General features: G+C 46.1%; 1 protein-coding gene across 2 annotated transcripts in view; it reads left to right on the top strand.

Annotated features, from left to right (window-relative positions):
- Positions 1-3,721: 3,721 nt before the first annotated feature.
- The window catches only part of LOC120021254 (LHFPL tetraspan subfamily member 2a protein), a 68,228-nt gene continuing 56,763 nt past the window's right edge, over positions 3,722-15,186 (top strand). For both annotated transcript variants that reach the window (XR_005472486.1, XM_038964924.1), the window contains exon 1: positions 3,722-3,964. The gene's annotated coding sequence lies outside the window, so the exon portion shown is untranslated. The remainder of the gene's footprint in view (positions 3,965-15,186) is intronic.

Here is a 15,186-nt window from a genome sequence, read left to right on the forward strand (position 1 = left end):
AATTGGAGATCATGAAATTGGGGAGAAAGGGGAGTAAAAAGTACAACAACAAAAAATAACAAAGATTAAGAATGTAGCAAGACAAGACCGTTGTCGCGTTCTGCATGCTTGGGATTTTCCAAGACCGGCGCGGGATTTTGTCTGCTGCTCTCACAAAGGTCACAGGTCATCTTCATGGTTCCTCTCATTACAAACCACCGTACTGAAGCTAATAGCTTTGGACTGAAGAGTTGAGGTGGGACATGACATTTGAAAGTAGACTCTTTGCTCGTCCCAGACTCACTTGTGAATATTGTTACAAAGAGTTCCTCAGTAGTTTGGTCTGATTTCACATCGTATTTTACATACAGTTAGTAAGTTTTCCAATTCCTGGAAATTCACTAATAACCATACTGCAGCGAATAACATTAGTCTACCTAAATCTTCTGCAGCATTAATTGTACATTTGACTCAACGTTTGCTCTGTTTTCTGATGTGAAGAGAATAGTTCATTGAAGTTGATGACATACATTTTTTGTTCAGGTGAACTTCAAACCACAGGTAGGAAAACATTTGACACTTTATATGACACGTGTCAAACAAGGCAGAATCTGGCCCGTGACACATTTCTATCCGGCGCACGCAATGATTTGTATGGAAATGACATTAAATTATCTGGCAATAGCTCTGGTGGACATTCCTATAGTCAGCATGCCAGTTGCACACTCCCTCAAAACTTGAGACGTCTGTGACATTGTGTTTTGTTACAACTGCACATTTTAGAGTGGACTTTTGTCCCCAGCACAAGGTGCACCTGTGTAATGATCATTCTGTTAATCAGCTTCTTGATATGTCAAGATAACATGGATTATCTCGGCAAAGAAGAAATGCTCACTAACAGGGTTTTTCTGTGAAAAATGTCTGGGATCTTTGATTTCAGCTCGAGAAACATGGGACCAACACTTTACATTTTGGGTTTATATTTTTGTTCAGTGGACATTATAAAGGGACATATTTTTCAGAATAAAACAATGGACAGTTTGGGTGGCAGTTGTATGCACTGTTTTTTGTTTAAAAAAATAAACATAATAGGCTATATCTGGGCCGTGAATTTTTTTTTTTTTTTCAATATGGCCCTTGAGCTGATTAAGTTTGACACCCTTGTTATACAGGAACTAGCTATCCCCTAAACAAAAACACAAAGCCCCTCCCTCTTCTCCTCGTCATTATGAACAAGTGTTTCTCCACAGTGTCGTCATAGTCGGTCTCCTCCCCTCAGTGTCTTTGTTTCACACTGTGCTGCTGGCTGCCTTAGGGTGTGATAAACACACGTCTCTCCAATGTGGCCTTGCTGAATCAACCCCATCTGATTCACCCTGGCACACACATACACACAGAGTCACACACACACACTCTCTCTCTCTCTGATGTAGGCCCACCACTCACGTTTGTTTTATCAGCTGTGGTAACGCTAAGCCAGAGATCAGATCCCCCTCTGCCCCGATGCCCCTGATAGATATGACAGTGGCCTTCGTTGGCCTCGCCAGTGTCAGACTCAGATGTTTCCACGATGACTTCATGCGGAGTAGAATGTGTGCCGCACCTTGATTCTGTTCTGGAATGTCCACAAGGATGAAATCCACCAGCCTGGGGAAGTTCTCAGCTCTCATATAGCGAAGTCAGACTGGGAGAGGAATTCCCAAAAATATTTGTGTGTGTGTCTGTGCAGCCTGCGAAAACAGATTAGAAATCCTTTACTGACCAATGCAGGCAGGAATGTGTTGGACCTTGAGCCTCACTCGCTCGCAGGCCAAGCGCTCATCACACCCAACGCTCAGAAAACATTATCCTACAGATCCATCAACTGGTTTACACGCACGCACTCACTCACACACACACACACACAGGGTTGGGGAGTAACTGATAACATGTAATCTGGTTCTCACACACACAGGGTTGGGGAGTAACTGATTACATGTAATCAGTTACATGCAATCTGGTTACAAAAAAACAAATCAGTTACATTACCAGTAAAAAATATTGTAATTAGATTACAGATACTTTTGAAACACTAGATTATTACTTCTTGGATTACTATTCAATTCAGAAAGGTTGTTTGCAAAAAAATACATTGACACTTTTCTGTTTTCTCAATGACATTCAGTTAAACATTGAAAAAAGGCACAAGTTTAAGTTTGTTCCACATGAGCAAGTCTGAGCACAAGTCAGAGACCACTATGATGACACACCAAACACATTTGATGGATTATTTTTGTCTTCTTCTAATGCCTCTTAAATGGAAAGTAATCCAAAAGTAACTGAAAGTAATCAGATTATGTCACTAAATTTGGGTAATCTAAAAATTCCATAACTGATTTCAGTTTTGTACAGGTAACTAGTAACTGTAACGGATTACATTTAGAAAGTAACCTACCCAACCCTGCACACACACACACACCATTGTGTAAAACAATAGTAATTACCAGCAGTAAGGCTTTTTTAGGAAGAGGAACTTGCTCAGTGCTAGGTCGTCCAAGCCCTCCAGGTGTGTGTGTGTGTGTGTGTGTGTGTGTGTGTGTGTGTGTGTGTGTGTGTGTGTGTGTGTGTGTGTGTGTGTGTGTGTGTGTGTGTGTGTGTGTGTGTGTAGTCATAACAAAGACACAGAGCTCTGCTCCACTGTAAACAAACCAAGCTGGAGACAGCCCACTGCCCTTATCTCTCTGCTGTCACAAGGACTGTGTCAAGAATGCCCTTGATGTGTGTGTGTGTGTGTGTGTGTGTGTGTGTGTGTGTGTGTGTGTGTGTGTGTGTGTGTGTGTGTGTGTGTGTGTGTGTGTGTGTGTGTGTTAACTTCTTCATCAAAAGTTACATCAAAAGTGCCACTTTTTGGTGGTTTTATTTCAAGCTATTTTGAGGGTGTTGGTTTTTTTCATCAAAAGAAGATTTTTTTTTTTTAAGGAAACTACTCAAAGTAGCTAACTATAAAAACCTGTCAACCATTTTAATCTTGTGATGATGGTTTTAGGATGTGGTTTCCTCAAACCTCCTTGGTTGAATGCGCTTAGTAGTAAGTCCCTGTACCAGTAACTGTTTCCCAGCTTCATTCAAATTTCAAGAAGCACAATTATAAGTTTGAGAGTTCCTGGCACCAGTTGTCCCTTTCTCCAGTCACAACAGCCCATTCTCCCTGCTCCTCTGCCCTGTAAACTTCACACAATGTCAACTAATACACAAAAGCTGAACTGAGATATCTGCTATGAATGGGCTCCATCTCTCCATTCATTCTGACTAAAACACACCAGACCACCAGACAACAAACACTAGAGACTATGTGTGAATGGGAGATGGCACAGTACAACCTTTCACATAAGTCAATTAGGTTCAACAAGGATTTCAGTGTTTCCTTTTTCACTGCAGTAATACATGTAATATGGCTATGACCTCTAAATACTCTGGCTCCTCTGAAGAATGTGAAGTGTTCAACCTGAATGACATTGGCTTGTGTTGACCACACAACTGCGACATGAGTGTGCATGGCATAAGATCATGTAGGAATGGAGCAGGGTTCAAACATATGGGCACACAGAACAGGGCATACCTCCCCTCAAACATCCTCCAGTAAATCTATAAAGTTTTAATGAAACGTAATGAGAGAGAGAGAGAGAGAGAGAGAGAGAGAGAGAGAGAGAGAGAGATTAAACGGTAACACGAGAATAACGTCACTCGCTCTCAGATGTAAGCAGACTGGTCCGGAGAAAACCGCTTGCGCCTCACTCATTCGTGGTCAAAGAGAGAAAGCGTGGGGTAGAAATACACTTGGACCAAGGAATCGTGTGGGTAGAGGCAGCACACGGCATTATCCACAAAGAAACGTGTAACGCAAAAATAGTGGTTTTAAAAAAGTTATTTCCGCCAGTTGGATTTTTTTATTGAAAAGCGCCCATATTCATCGCTGGACGTTTTGCAAAACTTGGAAAACCTACCCGTAAGTAGGGAGAATGATTTATTTTGCTTTTGCCATTCAATCCGTTTTTCATCTATAGCCTATTCCCGTTATTCACTTACACTGATTTCATATACAATGTATTTTCAACAATGCTTAGATTACTTTAGAGAAAATGTCATAGTAAATGTAATTGTTTTCATTTGTCTGGGAGCTGCTGGTTCGGCGTTGTGGGGAAACCAGATTGACGAATAGTTTGTCAGGCAACGTTTCACATTCTACTCTCCCATTATTTTTCTGTATACGGATCTAATCAGCGCGGTGCCTGTTCTCATGTTTTTACAATGTTATTATGCCTGTGTATGTATGCCTGAGAGCTATTTCAGCGGTTTCCGTCAAATTAACTGTCAAATTTACTTTGAACAAATTACACGTCAATAATAGGACACACAGAAAAGGTATATGCCTGCACAACAAAAATATTGCCCTTACAAAGAAAAGATAGCAGTTTGAAAAAGAAAAGATAGCAGTTTGAAACTGCAGTAAAAGTGCAGTAACTGCAGTGGACTGTTGTATTTTAGATGCAGTTGATCTGCAGTTATCCTTCGCTTTAATTGCAGTTACACTGCAAAATGACTGCAGTAGAAACACGTGTTATTTTGAAGGCAGTATTTGCAGCATACTGCAGTTATACTGCGCTCTAATCTTTTTTCCTAAGGGAATGAACGACATTTGATTAAAAAAACACAGCCTATTTATACCTGGCAAACATCCAACTCATAATGTAAACAAATGCAGACGGGGAGTTGTCACTGAGGCAGAAGTAGCTATTTTCTCTCTGACCTAGTGGCTGGCCAGTTTGGCTGATCTTAAATGGTTCAGAGGGAACTCCCTGAACTGTGATTTTGGTGGAATATCCCAACTAGAATGCTGACCTGTCAAACTGATGGACTAATTCATGCCAAACTAAAAAAAAGTCAAAAAAGGAGAGGACATATCTTTCCTAGAGGGGCTTTTGAGACTGAAGTGGTCATAAATAGGCAACTTGCTAAAGTTTTTTGTTGTTGTTTCTGACCCTACTCCCCCTTCCCCCCTTCAAAGCAACAACCTGAGAACATATCCCACCTGTGTGCGCGTGTGCACTTCTGTAAGCCTATGTGTGGGAGAGCCCTGGGGGGGAAGAAATATTATATTACTGGCTAAGGTGAAGCCTTTGGACCCCTGTATTGTCAACCTCATAATAGCAGTGATATAGAGATTGTGTCCCATGAAAACCATCTCATATATGAGATCTGCTATATAGGCCAGCCCGGCCCTCTCCTCTTTCCTTAGTTAGCCAGCCCATAGCTCTGCAGGGGGAGTTGGCTGCCAATACAATTGTCTAAAGAATCCAAACTGAAATGCTGCAGTAAAATATTGATTTGTGTGAATAGTGGATGTGGCACTGTGTTGAAGGAGAATGCTTGTTGTTGTCCCAAGGCTCAAGCCATTCAAGGAGTGTCTATAGCAACAGTCGGTAGGGAATCAATAACTATTCACCTAAGAACAAATAAAATAAAATTGTATTAGTCACATGCGCCGAATACAACCTTACACTGAAATGCTTACTTACAAGCCCCTAACCAACAATGCAGTTTAAAAAAACACAAATAAGAATAAGAAATAAAAGGAACAAGTAATTAAAGAGCAGCAGTAAAATAACAATAGCGAGGCTAGTGGGTACCGGTACAGAGTCAATGTCCGGGGGCACCGGTTAGTCGAGGTAATTGAGGTAATATGTACATGTAGGTAGAGTTAAAGTGACTATGCATAGATAATAACAGAGTAGCAGCAGTTCTAGTCCTAGTGTGAAGGTTCTCTCTGTTACTTTTCTATGTTTCCCGTCACAGTACTTGCATGAAATACCCAAGACACATTTAGATAGACCGGACCTTTAAAGTAAATCGCTAAATATGCTACCATTCATTGTCACGCTATAGCCAACCCTGAATGCGTGGCTGTGGCATGCTGCAGCACAGTCATTGTGTGGTCTTGGTCAGAAGTTGCCACATCATTGAATGGGGACTCACCTGTGTCTAAGAATAAAGATGGCCGCCATTGGAAGACCGGCTGTGGAGTGGAAGACTGGCTGTGGTTAATGCTGGAGAGACGAAGCACGTGGTGTCCCTCAGAGCTCCATGTTTGGACCAATAAAAAAACCTGGAATCAAACAGGCTTCAATCATTATAGGCCTGCTGGAGAAGGCTCCACTGTTCTGCTCGGTTCAGCTCTGGCCTCAGGAAAAGGGGAAAATATCCGCTTCCTCCTGCTGGCTGCCTTGGCAGGCTAGGAGTGCAGCAGTTGCTTCGGGAAAGTTCTTTAATGTTGTTGTTTTTTTCTTCTTCTCCCCTTTGCCTAAACAGAATGGTGAATTATCAAAGAGTGGAAAAAATCTTACCAGCCTCTGCTTTTTTTGCGGCCTGCCTGGTGATGTGAGTGCAGTTGGCGATTCTTTTAACATCATATAAAAAAAACTCTGCGGACTTCGACTGGCAACCAGTTCATACAGACCACATAGTCTGCTCTCCAAACTTCAGCTTTTCTGCTCTTTGATGACATTGTCTACATGTGTGTGTCATCAGTCCAGGCCCCTGACCTCAGTTTATAGCTTTCGTCAATATGTTCCCCTTTGGCACGGCGACACTTAAAGCGACTTTCAATTGGAGGGTTTGGTGCACACCTTTTTAATGCCCCCAGTGGTCGGGCCTTTTCCAAATATAAACATTTGCTCTAATGATTAAGTTAACATCAATATTTCAAATCCAATTTTATTTGTCACATGCGCCAAATACAGCACTGAAATGCTTACTTATAAGCCCTTAACCAACAATGCAGTTTTAAGAAGAATACAAAAAAAGAAAAGTAACAAATAATTAAAGAGCAGCAGTAAATAACAATAGTGCGGCTATTTACATGGGGTACCAGTACAGAGTATTTGGAGGCGGTTCTTAGCTGAAATCAGATCCTTTCTCTATCAGTGTGTGTGTGAAACCCGAGGCTGGACCACAGGCTCGGTGTGACAGGCCTGTGAAATTGGCTGATTAAATGGAATCTGTGGGGTCAGGGGTCAGGCTGTAGTGTGGAGGCAGGGATCCACATCTGGTGTACAGTTTGGCACAACAGGACCCCCACTACTCACTACTAGAGGAGATAGGCCTTATAACATGGCTGTTTGGTTTGCATCAGATTGCCTGAAGGGGAATGAAAAAGGTTGCAGTAATACGTCGTACTCGACTTTAATTCTTATTTTACCATACCAGGGTTTGTGGTTTAGAGCTGGTGTTCTATAAGAGATGCTGTTTCTCAAGCAGTAGGTTAGAGTTTCTGTTTTTTTCAGTACTGGTCAGCCACTTCAACCACTGTTTGCATCATACTGCTTCAAACTAACATGTTACAGATGCAGGAGGGGGACTGAGTAAAAGAAGAGAAGTTTCACTTTCACTGATTCACTGCAGCATCTGGTTTTGACATAGTCTTTGTTTTTTTCTTTGACCCACTCTACGATATTCTTTGATGTTTGTGTGCAAGTCAGTGGGCTAGAAGCCTTTCAACAACAACCCCCAGGAACCCTCTAAGCAATCCAACACGCAAAAGGAATATTTTTTTCAACGTCCTTTTGTTTCCCGAAGATCAGTTAATTGACAGTGAAACCACCGTAGTGACTTTGAGGAGGGCTGCGTTGGAACACGGGCAGGCGGACCTACTGACTGACTAACTAGGTCACATTACGTTAGGAGGTTTTCCGTCACAGCCTCCCGAAAGGAGACTTTGGGATTGAATTAAAAGCAGCCGCCTGTCTGTCCGAGGGCTTTTATAGACCCACAGAGAGTTGGGAGGGTTGAGAGATGCTCTCCTACAGTAGGCTCTGGATGGAAAAGTGTCACACGATTTTAGTCAGCAGAGCACAGTGGAAAAGTAGGGCGGTAGGATGTCTTTTTATTTCTGCCTAAAGTGGGTGTGTGTGTGTGTGTGTGTACACACTGTGTAAATGCTTTACAGTGGTTGTATACCAGGTCATTGCTGTGTAAAGGGCCAAAGGAGTGGAAGCAGTTAAGGTGATGGAGTCTTTCCATGACGGGCGAAAGAAGTAAAGAGTTTCTTTGTAGAACTCATCCTCCTCAGAGCCGTCTTCCACAGATCATAGTAATGTGTAGAACTGTATAGAATAGTGAATACCACATTCTTTCTCTGTCTCAGCCGCTCAGTCTCTCTTCCGCTCTCTCTCTCTCTCGCTCTCTTTCTCCTCTGCTCTCTCTCTCTCTCAGTCATGCACACTGTTAAGATTAGGCAGCGTCGGAGTGAATCTGTCTTCTCTCCTCTATTTCTCTCCCTTTCCCTGAGTGTACTTTGCTTTACACTCTTTCATACTCTGACACATTCTCCCTCTTCTCCCACCGTCCTTTGGGCTCATGTGGCTCCCGGAGATGAGGCTCTGCTGGGGGTACATCAGACACTCCCGACCCCCTCTTGGCGCCTACCGGCCCCCAGCCTGGTCCCTTTACTGGGAAACCAGCAGGGAGGGGCCCACACAATAACAAAGAACTACCCCCTCCCTCTCTCTCTCTCTCTCTCTCTGTCTCTCTCTCTCTCTCTCTGTCTCTCTCTTTCAATTCAATTCAAAGGGGCTTTATTGGCATGAGAAACATATGTTTACATTGCCAAAGCAAGTGAAATACACAATAAACAAAAGTGTATTTTGACACAAAATAATATCAACAAAAAACTGTTGGAAATTAACAGTAAACATTACATCACAAAGGTTTGAACAAGATAAACACATTTCAAGTCTCTCTCGCTCTCTTTCTCTCTCTCCTCTCTCCTCTCTCCTCTCTCTCTCCTCTCTCTCTCTCTCTCTCTCTCTTTCTCTCTCGCTCTCTTTCGCTCTCTTTCTCTCTCTCCTCTCTCTCCTCTCTCTCTCTCTCCTCTCTCTCTCTCTCTTCCTAAGAATAAGATATCCGGAGACTGACTGACAGGAGGGAGGGTGGGTGGGGAGGTGGGTGAGGGAGGAGGTTAGAGGGCAGGACCGGGGAGGTTCCAGTCTGTCTGGCTGAACAAGCAGAGGCGAGTTGGGGTTTTGTCCCATTGTGTCTGTCAATGGGTCAGTCTCAGGGAACTAGGGACAGACGGACATCAGTTCCCAGCTGGTCTATCATAGAAATTAGATTCAGATTAGCTGTTTGTATTTCCACTTTGTGTGGGAAGTAATGTGCCGATCTCTTATTTCTGCATGTAACATGCTCAGTGTAGCCAACATGTAACATACTAGTCCGGTGATCCACTAAAACTGGTTCCCTTTTTGCCGATATGACACTTGAGGACAATGGACATTCTTTCCTTTATGGATTCTGAGTTCCTTGTAGAAGGATCCTTTCAGCCATCCTTAGGTTGCCGTGGCAGCAGACGTTCTGTCCGGGGTTTATGGATATTGATTGGCTGGAACTCAAGTTACCCGGGCCTCGGCCTCGCAGCTGTATGCTAATGAAGAGAGGGATTACAGCCAATCAGAAACACCTGGCCCTCTGCGCCTGGTGATAAGGAGATTATCATATGGTGTGCGTCTGTTTATGAACAACGTGCTTTGAGTTGGGTTTGGTACTGGTGTTGAAGATGACAGGCTACATGATTGTAGTGGTTCGTCAGGCTTTGTGATATGAATGTTATGTGTTTTCGTTCGGAGCTGGTTAACATCTGAAAGATAGAACTGTTCACTGTGGTACAGAAATCAACTCCCCCCTCCAGTAGAGGTCAAGATGTCACGTTCGCTAGAATAATTATCGGACCAAGGCGCAACGGATGTAGAGTTCCACATAATTTATTAGAAAATGAAACTTAGCGAAACAAAACAAAAAAGACTAAACGAACGTGATGACAATAGAGTGCTGACATACAACTACCCATAAACAATATCCCACAAAACACAGACAACGATTACCAGCTGCCTCTAATTGGGAATCATACAAATCACTAACATAGAAACATGAAACTAGAACCCCACATAGAAAATATAAACTAGACTAACACCCCAGTCACGCCCTGACCTACTCCACCATAGAAAATAAGGACTCTCTATGGTCAGGACGTGACAGTACCCCCCCACCCCCCCAAAGGTGCGGACTCTGGCCGCAAAACCTGAAACCAAAAGGGAGGGTTGGGGGGGGGGGGGGGGGGGGGTGTGTCTAGTGACGGTGGCGGCTCTGGTGCAGGACGAAGAACCCTCTTATCCCGCGGATCCGCCAGCATTGGAGGCGGCTCTGGTGCGGGACGAAGAACCCACTCATCCCGCGGATCTGCCAGCATCGGTGGCGGCTCTTGTGCGGGACGAAGAACCCGCTCATCCCGCGGATCCGCCAGCATCGGGGGCGGCTCTGGTGCGGGACGAAGAACCTGCTCAGCTCGCGGATCCACCATCTTTGGTGGCGGCTCTGGTGCGGGCTGAAGAACCCGCTCATCTTGCGGATCCAGCCATGGACCCAGGCTGAACACTGTGCCTGGACTGGACCTAGATGCCGAGGAAGGCTCCTGCCATGGAGCGGGACTGGACACCAGCCCTGGCCTGGACATCGGTGCAGAGGAAGACTCCTGCCATGGAGTGGGACTGGACGCCGTGTCTGGACTGGGCATTGGCGCAGAGAAGGGCTCCTGCCATGGAGCTGGACTGGATGCTGTGTTTGGACTGGACATTGGCGCAGAGGAAGGCCCTGGAGCTGGAGGTTCTGGACCTTGGACCGTCGCCGGAGGTTCCGGGCCGTGGGCCGTATGAGGAGGTTCCGGACCGTGGACCGTCTCAGGAGGTTCCGAACCGTGGACCGTCGCCGGAGGTTCCGGACCGTGGACCGTCGCCGGAGGTTCCAGACCGTGGACCGTCTCAGGAGGTTCCGGACCGTGGACCGTCTCAGGAGGTTCCGGACCGTGGACCGTCTCAGGAGGTTCCGGACCGTGGACCGTCTCAGGAGGTTCCGGACTGTGGACCGTCTCTCTGGAGGTTCCGGACTGTGGACCGTCGTTGGAGGTTCCGGACTGTGGATCGTCGTTGGAGGTTCCGGACTGTGGATCGTCGTTGGAGGTTCCGGACTGTGGACCATCGTTGGAGGTTCCGGACTGTGGACCGTCGTTGGAGGTTCCAGACTGTGGACCGTCGTTGGAGGTTCCGGACTGTGGACCGTCGTTGGAGGTTCCGGACTGTGGACCGTCGTTGGAGGTTCCGGACTGTGAAATGTCGCCGGAAGCTCTGGACTGGGAACTGTCGCCGGAAGCTCTGGACTGTGAAATGTCGCCGGAAGCTCTGGACTGGGAACTGTCGCCGGAAGCTCTGGACTGGGAAATGTCGCCGGAAGCTCTGGACTGGGAACTGTCGCCGGAAGCTCTGGACTGGGAACTGTCGCCGGAAGCTCTGGACTGGGAACTGTCGCCGGAAGCTCTGGACTGGGAACCGTCGCCGGAAGCTCTGGACTGGGAACCGTCGCCGGAGGTTCCGGACTGTGCACCATCTCAGGAGGTTCCGGACTGTGCACCATCTCAGGAGGTTCCGGACTGTGCACCGTCTCAGGAGGTTCCGGACTGTGGACCGTCTCAGGAGGTTCCGGACTGTGGACCGTCTCAGGAGGTTCCGGACTGTGGACCGTCTCAGGAGGTTCCGGACTGTGGACCGTCTCAGGAGGTTCCGGACTGTGGACCTTCTCAGGAGGTTCCGGACTGTGGACCTTCTCAGGAGGTTCCGGACTGTGGACCGTCGTTGGAGGCTCCGGACTGTGGACCGTCTCAGGAGGTTCCGGACTGTGGACCGTCTCAGGAGGTTCCGGACTGTGGACCGTCTCAGGAGGTTCCGGACTGTGGACCGTCGTTGGAGGTTCCGGACTGTGAAATGTCGTTGGAGGTTCCGGACTGTGGACCGTCGTTGGAGGTTCCGGACTGTGGACCGTTGTTGGAGGTTCCGGACTGTGAAATGTCACCGGAAGCTCTGGACTGGGAACCGTCGCCGGAAGCTCTGGACTGGGGATCGTCGCCGGATGCTCTGGACTGGGGAGACGCACTGGAGGCCTGATGCGTGGGGCCGGCACAGGTAGCACCGGACTGGTGACACACACCTCAGGGCGAGTGCGGGGAGCAGGCACAGGACGCACCGGACTGGGGAGGCGCACTGGAGGCCTGGTGCGTGGAGCTGGCACAGGACGTACTGGGCTGTGGAGGCGTACTGGAGACCTGATGCGTATAGCCGGCATCAATTGTACCGGAACTTTAACACACTTCGCACGGCAAGTGCAAGGAGCTGGCACAGGACGTACTGGGCTGTGAAGGCGCACTGGAGACCTGGTGAGTATAGCCGGCATCAATTGTTCCGGAACTTTAACAAGGAGTTGGCACAGGACGTACTGGGCTGTGAAGGCATACTGGAGACTTGGTGCGTAGAGCTGGCACAGACGGTGCCGGGCTGAGAAGGCCCTTTTCAAACGCGCCTGTGCTGCAGCATACTCCTTTCCACAACCTCTCTCCGGTATCTCTCATTACCTTCTTCTATCGACTCCCACACAGGCTCTGGCTCACTCCCCGGTTCCGCCGACCACCCCATGTGCCCCCCCCCCCCCCCCCCCCCCCCAACAAAAAAATTGGGCTGTCCTTTGGCCTATCTCTGTGGCCGCGAACCCCGGCGTTGTCACTGTCCTCCCTTCTCTCCTTGCGTCTCCCGCCAAGGAAGGCGATCCTGTCCTGCAAGGATTTCCTCCCAAGTCCAGGATCCCTTCCCATCCAGGATCTCTTCCCAAGTCCATGTTACACTCTCCTCCTGGGCACGCTGCTTGGTCCTGTTGTGGTGGGATATTCTGTCACGATCGTTGGAAGCATACTCGGACCAAACTGCAGCGTGATCTGGGTTCCACATCTTTATTTAGTGAAACACACAAAACAATAAAGCAAGAACGAAATGTGACGACAATGGAGTGCTGACATACAACTACCCATAAACAATATCCCACAAAACACAGGGGGGAAAAAATGCTACTTAAATATGATCCCCAATTAGAGACATCGATTGCCAGCTGCCTCTAATTGGGAATCATACAAATCACCAACGTAGACAAATGAAACTAGAACCCCACATAGAAAATATAAACTAGACTAACCCCCCAGTCACGCCCTGACCTACTCCACCATAGAAAATAAGGACTCTCTATGGTCAGGACGTGACACAAGAAGTCTAACCAAGCGCTGACCAAACTCTTTTCTAGCTAACAGTTAGTTTATGACTGAACTGTCCTCTTCTGTTTAGGACCTGGCTTTCCCTGTTACCATGACTACTCCACTTCAGTTTGGATTGGCAAGCCTTCAGCAGTCATTATCACCAGCAGCTAGGGCCATCGTAACGCCACAGTCGCAAACCAAGTGCCATAGCGGTCTCTGTCTTTCTCCTTAGGCCCCCCCCTCTCTGTTCAATTCAAATGGCTTTGTTGGCATGGGAAACATATGTTAACATTGCCAAAGCGAATGAAATAGATCATACAAAAGTGAAATAAACAATAAAAAATTAAGAGTAAACATTACGCTCACAGAAGTTCCAAAGGAATAGAGACATTTCAAATGTCATATTATGTATATATACATTTTACCCACAGTGTAGTTTATCAGAATTGTGTTTGTTTTGAAATTATTTGTGGTTCTGTGTAATTTGAGGGAAATATTGTGTCTCTAATATGGTCATACATTTAGCAGGAGGTTAGGAAGTGCAGCTCAGTTTCCACCTCGTTTTTTGGGCAGTGTCTTCTCTTGAGAGCCAGGCTGCCTACAGCGGCCTCTCTCAATAGCAAGGCTATGCTCACTGAGTCTGTACGTAGTCACAGTGGTCAGGTATTCTTCCATTGTTTACTCTCTGTTTAGGGCCAAATAGCATTCCAGTTTACTCTGTTTTTTGGTAAATTCTTTCCAATGTGTAAAGTAATTATCTTTTTGTTTTCTCTGATTTGGTTGGGTCTAATTGTGTTGCTGTTGCTGTCCTGGGGCTCTGTGAGGTCTGTTTGTGTTTGTGAACAGAGCCCCAGGATCAGCTTGCTTAGGGGTCTGTTCTCTAGATTCATCTCTCTGTAGGTGATGGCTTTGTTATGGAAGGTTAGGGAATCGCTTCCTTTTAGGTGGTTGTAGAATTTAACGTCTCTTTTCTGGATTTTGATAATTAGCGGGGATTGGTCAAATTCTGCTCTGCATGCATTATTTGGTATTTTACATTGTACACGGAGGATGTTTTTGCAGAATTCATAGTCTCAATTTGGTGTTTGTTCCATTTTGTGAATTATTGATGGGTGAGCAGAGCCCGGACCTCACAACCATAAAGGGCAATGGGTTCAATAACTGATTCAAGTATTTTTAGCCAAATTCTAATTTTATGTTCCTTTTGATGGCGTAGAAGGCACTTCTTGCCTTGTCTTTTAGATCGTTCACAGCTTTGTGGGAGTTACCTCTGGTGCTGATGTTTAGGCCGAGGTAGGTATCGTTTTTTGTGTGCTCTAGGCCAACGGTGTCTAGATGGAATTTGTATTTGTGGTACTAGCAACTGGACCTTTTTTGGAACACCAGTCTTACTGAGATTTAATGTCAGGGCCCAGATCTGACAGAATCTGTGCAGAATATCTAGGTGCTGCTATAGGCCATCCTTGGTTGGGGGATCTCTCTCTTTCTCTCTCTCCTCTTGGCCCACTAAGTTGTGCTAAAAACAGGCTGTCCTCCTTCAGACTAGTGTTAGATGATTTTTCAAGCCGTACGGTGTTTCAGTGAGGTGCGAGAGATCTAAGTCTATGAGTTAGTTCCAACTGTAAACCAGGGTCTGCTAGTTAGGTGTTGAAGGGTATCTGACTCAATAGGTGATAATGACTTACACACATTGGGCACTATTCAATCAAATGGTCGATGTGGAAGTGTCAGGGCTAAGGTTAACCAACCAACAGTCTTATATTGAATTAAAGTAGTTGAGTTTTGTATAGTTTCACATAGCTCATATTTTTCTATTGATTTCCTTTTATTATGGCTAATCAATCCAAATATAATCATATTCTCAGTGCAAGAAGCATGGAAAGCTAGTGTTTTGATATTGTATTTTGAGTGAATAAGGCCCACTGTTTGAATGGAAGCCAAGGGCCCCGGTCACTGTGTATAGGCCAGGTTAATGGTGTGTACCAGGTCTCTCTGTGTAATGCATGTAATGAATAGTGTAGGATTAATGGTGTGTGCAGCTGGGAACACAT

The sequence above is a fragment of the Salvelinus namaycush genome, chromosome 26, assembly GCF_016432855.1.
Source record: "Salvelinus namaycush isolate Seneca chromosome 26, SaNama_1.0, whole genome shotgun sequence".
Lineage (NCBI taxonomy): Eukaryota > Metazoa > Chordata > Actinopteri > Salmoniformes > Salmonidae > Salvelinus > Salvelinus namaycush.